This window comes from Dermochelys coriacea, chromosome 3 (assembly GCF_009764565.3).
Source record: "Dermochelys coriacea isolate rDerCor1 chromosome 3, rDerCor1.pri.v4, whole genome shotgun sequence".
In the NCBI taxonomy this organism is placed as follows: Eukaryota; Metazoa; Chordata; order Testudines; family Dermochelyidae; genus Dermochelys; species Dermochelys coriacea.
In genome coordinates this window covers 94,816,999-94,825,402 of record NC_050070.1, presented here as the reverse complement: position 1 = coordinate 94,825,402, position 8,404 = coordinate 94,816,999, and positions in this window count along the sequence as shown.

Sequence of the window (8,404 nt, the reverse complement as noted above, 5' to 3'; positions counted from 1 at the left end):
TCAGTGGTAGGCGAGTAGGTGCATTTCTAGATGTTCGTTATAGAAGACAGATTATCTGCATCTGTGACAACCCACATCTTAGAGTTAAATGCTTGTCAATTGGACCCCAGACAGATGGCTGCTTGTGCATTGATTGAGCTGCAAACTTCTCTGGAAGACATGGTGGAACACAAGCTTTGCTCAGAGGAAAGTATAACCCTAATCTCTTCTATACATACTGCAGAGGCCATCTACTCCAACTATCACTAGTACAAGCTGCAGACTCTTCAAAAGACATTTTTAAAAGCTATACATTTAATGTCTTCATTATATTCTTTTTTTTTCAGCAAGAGTCCAAAAAGACTGAATATCTTGGAAAATGTAGAAGATGGACTGAAGTTCAAATTAGTCCAACTTGGGAAAACCCCCTGGCTTTCTCATGAGTGATTCTTGGCTGTTGTCTTAAAATTACTCCAGCCTTTATTACTGGCTTTGGAAAGTATCTACTAAGATGGGATAGATCTAAGTAGTTAGGTTCATGTATTACTTTTTCTACTACGTTCAGAGAAGACTATTGCCATTCTCTCTCTTGTAAGTCTGCTGTTGAAACCACTTGGGTCATTAAACAATGCCACCCAGGCATCTGCTGCAACAGTAGTAGATCTTTGTCCAGCAATAGAAGCTACATTTGGATCAATCAGAGAGCTGTCCATTGAAAAAGTACTGGGAGAAGCAAAGACTTTAGTCCAGAAGTTGACGAATGAAGGCATTTATATTGAATCCTTAAGTGAAGAGGACAAGAAGTGTTTGTTGAGAAAACTGAAAGTACACAGACTTGATTCTTAAAAATCTACAACAGTAACTTCTAGATTCTACTCGACCTCTATGTAGCTTTTACAGATCCCTGTCCTATAAAACACCAACAGTTAAGTGGAGTGAGGCACTACCAGCAATGGGGCTGCCATGTGCTCAGGACAGAATAGAGAATTTGAACACAGAGTGGACTATCATACGATGAATGAATGAAGATTTGACTTCAGCTTTTTTTTTTTCTCGTCACTAGTGGCTCAACCCAATCTTTATGCTATGTTTCGTGGGCTGAAAGAAGTAGGAATTCATCTCTTGCCACTCCCAGTCACAACAGCTACAGTTGAGCATTCTTTTTTATCATTGAATAGAATTTTGTGTTATGAAACAAATCGCCTTCTGCCTGATCATGTGAATGAACTGATGAGCATATCAGTTGAAGGAATGGAAGTACCGGCCAAACAAGAAGCCACCAAAGATGAACGCATTGCATTCAAGAAATTCATTAACAGAGTTGTGCAAAATTATAACAAGAAATCAAGAAGAATGTAGATATAGTGCTTCATAGAAGGCTTGAGTAGCCAACTTTTTAAATTTTGTCTGATTTTAAAATCTCCTAAGAAAATGGTCACACAATATTTTTCAGGTTTTTTACTATGGTGCCATACAGCCCACCTTCATCCTCACGGTCTCGCCCCTCATCGGCCCTGAGCCCCCACCCCCGGTAAATTCAACCCCCCCCATTTCAATTCCTGGGGCAAACACTGGCACATCCCTTATGGGGAAGCAGCTCCATGCACAGCTCCCACCCCCACCACCATCCTCACAACTCCCATTGGCCGGAAACCAACCAATGGGAGCTGCGGGAGCAGTGCTTGTGGGCGCAGGCAGCACACGGAGACCTGCTGCCCCTTCCCCCCAAAGGGTGCACAGAGACGTGCCAGCAGCATCCGCTTCCAGGAACGGTGTGGTAAGCACCTCCTGGCCAGAGCCTGCACCTCGCACCACCTCCCAACCCCTGTCCCAAGTTGGAACCCCCTCCTGCACCAAACTCCCTCCTAGAGCCCACACCCCTTATTGTCTCCTGCACCCTAACACTCTGCACCAGCCTGGAGCTCCCTCCTGCACTCAAACTCCCTCCCAGAAAACTACACCACTATCCTTAATATAATAAAAATATGCAGCCCGTGACAACTTACCAAAATTTGTGGAGTGGCCCCTCTGCAAAAATTATTGCCCACCCCTGCCTTATACCTTGCAGTCAGCATGTTACTGGGTTGGTTCTTAATCTTGGCTACGCTATTTTACTTACAACTTCAGATGGAGACAGCATATCTTAATCCCCCTTCTTTTATCCTAACTTCACTGGCACTAGGGGCTCAGATGCCCACACATTCTTCTCGCTAAGACACATGGGTGTTGTAGTGTCAGTGTTGATGGACTGTCTCCATGCCTTAGTTTTCCTTTGGATAAATCAGCAATGGTTGCTGTTTGTTTTAAAAAGTACAGTAACATTTTTGCAGCCAGGAGGGTAGATGGGGACTGATAAAGAGACAAAGTGGATGAGGTAATGTCATTTATTGGACCAGAGGCTGTCTCTCTGACAAACAGAAGTTGGTCCAATAAATGACAAAGTAAAATGTTTATGTGAACTTGCTTCTGCACCCATGGACACAGATATGCCATTCTTGGATAACCAGCACAACAGACTCCCTGTATAATCCTCAAAATGAACTATTTAGAATATCATTTTGATATCCTCATGCTTTTTTTGTGTGTGTGACTTAGTTTTGTGGAATCTAAAGCATCTTTCCCACCCTCCTTCACAAAAATACATTCAAACAACTGTCTATGAAATTGTATGTCATAGACAATATATGCCAAGTTAGACTCCTATTACTTTACTGTTGTCAAATACTTGGTATTGTATACACACAAAAATTATCCAGAGTCTCAGACTCCTGGCCTTGTGGACAATGGAACTGAATAATTCAGTGCACTGCTGGGGTTATAACACTAAATATTTTCTTTATTTTCATATCTTTGTCTTTTCACACCACTTCGTTTAAATAGACAGTTCAGAGGGCAATCAAGACCCAAACTGGACTTTATTTTTTTTTTCTGCTGAAGTAGGAACAAAACACATTTATTCAGTTGACTCTAATTCTGTAGTAACTATTTCAGTGGGAATCATCATCACACAGCATAAAGGAGAGAGAGAATTTTTATTCCTTATAAGTACAAAGAAGAGACTTGCTTCCCTTCTCTTAGTATAAGACTACAAAAAAAATTATTTTTTATCTGGAACCATTTTCTTTGATAAAGAAATGTTATCTATGCTAAGTAACTTTTGTAAGGGTGTTTTTAATTAAAAAAACACATTCGCTTAAATAAGTTTTCAGATGAAATATGCAGTACTTGAAGTACCTTAATTCAAGCTAACTAGTGGCACAAAACAAATAGCCTCAGCTTTCTATTTCATAAAGAATAATTCTGTTCTCCCTCTGAGTGAGATAACATGAATGTTTGTTTGTCAACTAGAAGTCTACAGGAGCTGTGTATGTCAATACAAAGAATTAATATGGCACCATGTTGAACAAATTCTGAAACAAAAATTTGTATTAAGTGCTCTCATGCTGCAGTCAGTGGTAGCTTTTCAGACCTGAAGAGCAGGTCTTTGTAAGCTCAAAAGCTTGTTTCTCTCATCAACAGAAGTTGATCCAATAAAAGGTATTACCTCATCAACCATATCTCTCAAATGCTAACAGATCACTTGCAAGGGGAGAGGAAGGAGGCCCCCTTTTAAAGAGTCTTAGGTTTCCAGAAAAGTTCTGTAGCCTAGTTTCAAGACATTGGAGGAAACAGCCAATTTGCTGAAAACATAGGCATGCCTAGTATATTGCTCTTCATGCACACTGATAATGAGCTTAGCAAAAGAAAAAAACAAAAATCCCTCTCCTCTAAATGTAATCACTATTCGGTTTTAAAACATGCATACCTTGATTATATTGAAGCCATTTTTCTTCAGAACGAAGTCATGCATCTCTCAAGGAAATCTATTTCCTAGCCAAATAGCAGCTTCTAAACTTCAGATCTTTAATTATGGAGCTATTAAAAAAAGTTAAACAGGAAATGAATCTCAAGGAGAGGCTGAACAGCTTTTACTCTGACTTCATCATAAAGAAGGCAACAACTAGGGTTTCCAGTTTTGGTTGGATGTATTCCTAGAGGTTTCTTTGCAGGACATCATATTTAATTAAAGATGAATCTTTAATTCCTGAAGACTCCAGGCCAATCCTGGAGGGTTGGCAGCCCTAGCAACATCCCCAATTTCACCACACACCATTTTTTTCAATCACCTTTAAAGATCAGATAGCTTTCTAAATCCTCTGTACCTTCTTAAACAACTGGCCTAAAGAATAAGGAAATGCTCTACTAGAACCCATTTCCTTCTCTACGTAAAACAAACCTTTAAAAAATACAGAGGAGAACTTAAAACCGATATTTGCAATGAAGTTATTGTCTAAAAAGCCATTCTGTGTTTAACTCACCCATGTATGTATCTGGGAATTTTAATGTAACATTTTAGTGCCAGGATCCCCAGATGCAACAAAGTCCGGGAATGACAATGTTACCATTGATGGTTTGTTTAGTCAACAGGTGTCAGAAAAAAAAGTTTACAGTCTTCCTGAAACAAACACTAACAAGGTCATTTTGATGCTATTTCAACTATGATTGAAACACATCTGCTATACAAGGCAGTATCATGGAAAAGGGTATTTAAGATCTATTACTTTAAAACTAATTTCCTTTCCACTGCACAAATTTTATGCTAAAGAAATGGACATGAATTTCAAGCCACATCATGCAGTTCCCCTCTTTAAAAAACAGGTAATTTCAGCAGTCCACACAATTCTTCAGTAGACCACTTTTTTTCAGCCATTAGCTTTCTTGTGAAAAGAGATGTCACGAGTATCATCAGTTTTATGTGATATCTTTTCAGCGTCACTACTTGGAATGACAAATGTGTCTTTATAGCATAAGGCATAGTGTAATCCAACTTCATGAAGGCTACAACAAAGCAGTTGCGGTAGAGAAGGTTGAGTGGTTTGTTCATGCTGAGTAGCATATTTTTGGAAACTCCTGTCCAAGTTCCAGTTTGTCTAATTGCAAATGCACTGTAAGTGGAGAGACTGATTTCAGTTTAATTTGCACACCCTATTGTTCTTCACTTTTTGTATTACTGTTCTATATTTTAGGGTTCATTTTTAAACAGTTGCTGTGTTTCATGGGAGTTAATTGCACTGCAGTAGTGGATGAAGTACTCCCTGTAGTATGTATCAGTTTGTATTTTGTGACAGGGTCAGGTCAGCTGGCTACAAGAGAGTGATCTAAGGTAGATACATTAGATCGGGGTTAAGCAGGTTCCTTTTCTCTGGTAAGATAACAGGGACTATTCCAGAACACTCAGGAACTTTCCAGAACTAATTAAGGCAGGCAGGCTAATTAGGACACCTGTAGCCAATTGGGAAGCTTCTAGAATTAATTTAGGCTAATCAGGACTCCTGGCTTAAAAAGGCTGTCACTCCAGTTAGTGAGGTGTGCCAGCAAGGAGCAGTGAGTGAGAGGACATGCTGCTGGAGGACTGAGGAGTACAAGTGTTAACAGACCTCAGGAGGAAAGTCCTGTGGTGAGGACAAAGAAGGTGTTGGGAGGAGACCATGGGGAAGTAGCCCAGGGAATTGTAGCTGTCGCGCAGCTGTTCCAGAAGTCACTCCAGACAGCTGCAGTCCACAGAGCCCTGGGCTGGAACCCGGAGTAGAGGGCGGGCCTGGGTTCCCCCCCCCCCCAAACCTCCAACACCAGAGGGGAAGGTCTCTGAGCTGGTCCCAAACCCACATGGTGGATCAGCAGAAACTGCGGGGATTTTTCTTACTCTTCTTTTTCCCCCCCCCCATCTGGCCAGTGATGAGGTTATCTGAGTGAATGGCAGATTTGAGCCACGAAAGTGACCAAACTGAGGGCTACTGTGAATCTCTGAGGTGAGCAAAATCTGCCAATAAGCGCATGACCCACCAAGGTAGAGGTGGAACTTTGTCACAGTTTGTAAAGCATATTGGGTTCTTTCAAGATGAAAGATGCTATATCTACTTACCACACATCCCCCTCCCCTCAGAATATAGAATTACAACTTTAATTTTCTTCTTTGTATTTGTACATTACAATTACTTGGTGGCAAGCAGGTTTTCCATTACGACTCCATTTGCTGCTGCTCCGAAAAGTCTGAAAATTTTCTTTTTCAGCTGATGTTCTCCCTTGTAAAAAATATATATAGTCACCTGTTTTTACAAAAAGTGGTGAAAGTACAAGTTTATTTGGACATATAACATTGAAGCATCCCTCCAAATAGTCCCTCTTCACTGAGGCCAATCCTATTTGTAAAACCAAGTTATGTGCAACTGAAAAAATTGCTTTTGCACCTGTGCATTAAAATTGTCCTCTTTCTTCTCCCAAGAGAATCCATTAATTTATATTCTTACCCACCAATACATCAGTCTTTTTCCCCTCACTCTTGAGTCACTCTGTAGTGGCTCTTCTCATCCTTCCCTATCCTCTGAAGCAGTGGATGGAGCTGAGAGGCTTCACCTCTATTCAATGCGCAGAAGGGACGAATCAGGCTTGGCAGAGGCTCAAAAATCACTAAGTCTGTATAAGACCTACTGAAGACCATCACTTAGCACAACTCTGAGGCAGTTGTAATAGCAATGCTGCAACAAATCTATAGTCAAATAAAGGGGTCATATACAAGAACCTACATATACAATATTGACAGTTATGTGGTATTCTTTTGTGCTGTTTTACACCCTTTCCCACATCCTTGGCCTGTCCCTATGGTGGAGTTGGGAGCAGGCCCTGCTCTAAACCATTGTATCAGTTTAACACCAGCCAGATATTCTCACTGGGCTGTTTCCACCCCTCTTTGTAACTGAGAATTAGGGCTAACACAGTGTCTCCAAGGTCTCACATTTCTCCCTAGAACCCCAAATAAAACGGAGCACTGACTCCTAAAAACACTCACCATTTTATCTAATGAAAATTCATAATTCTACAAGTCGAAACAATCAAATGCAAAACAGTATTTGTAGTTAGATGGAGAAGGATTACAAAGCAATATTTTAAGTCTTTGTGCACATTTTTCTATTTGTATATGATTTAAATGGGTTTAGTATGTGTTTTAGTTATGTTTCAGTGATTTTAAAATTAGATACAGAAGTAGAAAGCTGCTCGTGTAAGCATTGAATGCACTTAATTTTATTTGAATTGCAAGAAGTTATTTGATTGATTTGTCTATATTGTAATGAAGGATTTTGCTTTTTAGATGCTCTGAAAGACTTTGCAACACCTTGAACAGAAAAACTGAAAATGAGGTTTAAATATAGTAAAAATTTCACTTCTCTCAGTTGATATGATTAAGGTGGTGACAGTATCAGGACACTTTGACTTGCATAAAACAGCCGTTGGTTTTAAGATTAAGGTTTTAGATAAATAGTAATTAGTGACAGTTTAGAGTTAGAAATCCAAAATGGCAGATGAAATAATTCTATATGAAAGACATTCCATCAACTAATAGGTAATGACTCAGCATTTCTCCCAAGACCTGAAGGGGAGGAGCTAAGGCTAAATATGATGTCAGAGGGAGGACCTCTACCCAAGAAGGCATCGGGGTAGTAGCTTTGCTATCTAAAAACAGGATAATGTAAGAGGGAGGAGCTAGACAGAAATCGCAGTTATGGTAATATCTGGAAATTTATTGGTTGAGCCAGGCTAATTATCTATGCTAATGAGCTGATCTTGAGAAAGCAACCACCATATAAGGCCAACAGGTGGCAGGCTGAAGTGTGGTGGCAGTTGATGGGTTGCAGAGCTGCATGGATGTTATGGGGACAAGAGCTGAAGAACAGAAGATTCCAAGAAGTAGCTACCTGCAGAGACAGCAGTAGAACCTTTTAGAAGGCAGCAGCTTCTAAAGCAGCTACCCATTCCTATTACAGCAGCTCTTGTAGACAACTGCTGTAACCCTAAAGGAGACAGCAGCAACTATCTTGTCCAGGCACAGACACCCTCATCTTTGACATTGACAGAACAGAAGGCTCCTCAGACAGGTCAGAGGTATTCTGGGTGTCAATGTAAGTCTTGTGTTTTTTTTTTTTTGTTTTTTTTTTTTTAATTTGTCTCTTAAGGAGTGCCTGGGTGTGTTTGTTGTTAAACCTGGATGCCTGTTTTTTGAGTGAGATCCACTTCATCCATCCTGCAACCTGCTGATCACTGCTCGCAGGGTGTTAGTGTTGATTTAATATTTTGTATGAAATCTGTAACTGTGTAATGGTTTTTTGTACACTAATAAAGGTCAGGCATGCTACATTAAGTAAGGTCCCGGATTATAACATTAAAATTTAGGCCTTCACGTATGCTGGGTTTCTTTTTGCCTATTATATTGTAACTGCTATATTGTCTGTGTAAAAAGAAAAGGAGTTGTGTCTTTTATTTTGTTGCACCATTTTATTATATGATTTTTAAATACAATTCTGTTGTGGTTTACTATTCTTTGTCAGGGGTC